The 2,282-nt window shown below is 43.7% G+C and overlaps 1 long non-coding RNA gene across 1 annotated transcript in view; it reads left to right on the top strand.

The window, feature by feature from the left end:
- The window catches only part of LOC121813825, a 9,774-nt gene extending 7,499 nt beyond the window's left edge, over positions 1–2,275 (top strand). Inside the window, exons 2-3 of the long non-coding RNA XR_006053903.1 lie at positions 254–340; positions 703–2,275. This is a non-coding gene — a long non-coding RNA (uncharacterized LOC121813825). The remainder of the gene's footprint in view (positions 1–253; positions 341–702) is intronic.
- The last annotated feature ends 7 nt before the right edge of the window (positions 2,276–2,282 follow it).

The following is a 2,282-nucleotide window of genomic DNA, read 5'->3' as shown; positions in this document are numbered from 1 at the left end:
CGTGCGCAGTGTGAGAAACTGCGGTGACACCCTCACGACGGTCGCGAGGATTTCAAACCTGTTTGAAATCCTCCCGACCAAGCGATTGATGATCGGTCGTGAGGTGTTAATCGCGTCTCGTTACCCCACGTATACTACACGATGCACGACTCAAAAATCGGCTCAAAATGGGCCAAAAATCGCACAGTGTAAGCGCAGCATTAAATGTTTCCCGCACTGTTCACCGTTGACATTTTGTCTGATCTGTTTGCAGTGACTAAGGAAGGGGCTTGGCAAACTGTTCTGCAGCATGGAGAAGGAAGACCTCAAGATTGTCAACAAGGGGGAAGAGGAGGAGATGGTATTTTTCATTTCACATATACGCATATTGAAAAAATGACCAGAATTAACGTGATCCTGAAGGATCCAGAATCTAATGTGCCCATCAGTTACTTCTCGATGGCTTGCAATTTCTTCTCACCGCTTACTGAGTGTTTCCCTAATGGTACCATAACCACTCTGGCTGTGAAACTGGAGTCTGTTCCCAGCCTGAACCCCAGTGAGCTCACGCTGCTCGACCCCACCTGCGGTCCAGTCTACAGTGATGACCGCTACGCTTACTTTGTCTTCACTGCTAACTCCTGTGGGACTACCAGAAAGTTACATACTGTGTTACCTAACGTGCCATACTGTGCTCCTGTTTTCTCTTTTTTTTTTGTTAAGGAGCTGCAGGGCTACCGTCTGTGTCGTTGGCGGCTGGCCCTGGTGGGCCTCGGGGTGCTGTGTACAGGGGGCTTCCTTCTCCTGGTGCTCTACTGGATGCCAGAATGGTGCGTCAAGTCCACCTGCACTCGTACCACAGCCCGTGATGCCCAAGTGGTGTTGCTGCGCTCCACGGTAGGTAGCAAGTAAAGCAGCAGTGAGTCATTATTATTCAAAAAAGAGAAAAATTATTTACTTAGAAAATAAGTTTTTCTATTTTTTTCTCTCTTTCTTCGTATTAAATGGGTTTTTAATATTTGGTTGGAAAAAATCTAATCAAGAAATTGTGAAAGGAAGTGGTGGATTTTAGAGATTGAACATTTTATCAACAAACTAATCAAAACATATTAAAACAATTTTGGCTTCTTTTTTATTTATTATTTGGTGTTGCCAATTCATGAAACAAATGGTAAAGACGTAATTAGAAGTAACTATTTTGAAGACTAGTAAATAATAATAATAATAATTAACATTTAATTTTAATATGTGCAAACACAGTTGTGGGCTTTTTCTTTGCTGTTTTTTTTTGTTGATTTCTGTCTGTCTACATTATTATTAGGGCCCGAGCACCGAAAGTGCGAAGGCCCTTTTGTATCTGCTCCGTTTCTTCTTCTTATTATTATTATTCAGGCAAAACAAGGGCCTTTTTGAGGGCCTAAACATGCTCAAAAACTCATGAAATTTTGCACACATGCCAGGTCTGGTGAAAAATTTTGTATTTTAATGGTTTTACATATGAGCACTGGGAAATGGCTCTACAGCGCCACCTATGCCTTGTTAAATGCAGCCCTACGACCACATCGTTTCAGCTACATGTATGAAATTTGACACACCTGTGTACCATGCCAAGACGAACAAAAAATTCTGTGGGCACATTGACGCAAACCCAACAGGAAGTCCGGCATTTGGACGTGAAGGTGACATTTTGGCTCCAATTTTGCCATTTCCATGCCTCGAACTTTTTCGAACTCCTCCTTGGGATTAGGTCGTATAAGCTTCATCTTTGGTCAGTGTCAACTACACACCTGGGCCATGTTAAATTGCGGAGCTTTTGAGTTTTCGTGATATGGTGAGGCCGTGGCGCCACGGCGAATTTCGATGACTCGCCATGAAAATCTTATAGCCTCTCATTCTGTCATACATTGTCCGATCTGGACCAAAGAGCACACATATGAGCCTCCACCCCTGAACATATTTCAACTGTCACATTTGACATCAAGGACAGCGCCACCTAGTGGGAACAGGAAATGTATTCACTTCCGGCGCCCCCCGTGTGCGGCAGCCTGTTACAGCAGCTCTGCTCATTCTGAGTTTCTTTCTTTCTTATCTTTTTTCCCGTAATTTTTTTTATAACTAACGTATTAGTAATTAGACTCTGCAACCATGTTCTACCGTTTTGTGCTAGTTCTGGTCGTTTCTCTCAGTTTATTTCTACTTTTTTCACCCGTGTCTGGGGACCCAGAGCAGAGATCCTTTGTTTACAGTAAGGATCAGCTGTTAGCGCTGCGTCCTGCAGCGGTACTGCCGGCGGACAGACCCGA

This window comes from Haplochromis burtoni, unplaced genomic scaffold (genome assembly GCF_018398535.1).
Source record: "Haplochromis burtoni strain Fernald_Lab_line unplaced genomic scaffold, NCSU_Asbu1 Contig_2799, whole genome shotgun sequence".
Lineage (NCBI taxonomy): Eukaryota > Metazoa > Chordata > Actinopteri > Cichliformes > Cichlidae > Haplochromis > Haplochromis burtoni.
Note: the sequence above shows the minus strand (reverse complement) of the source record. Positions and strands in the feature narration are given on the sequence as shown.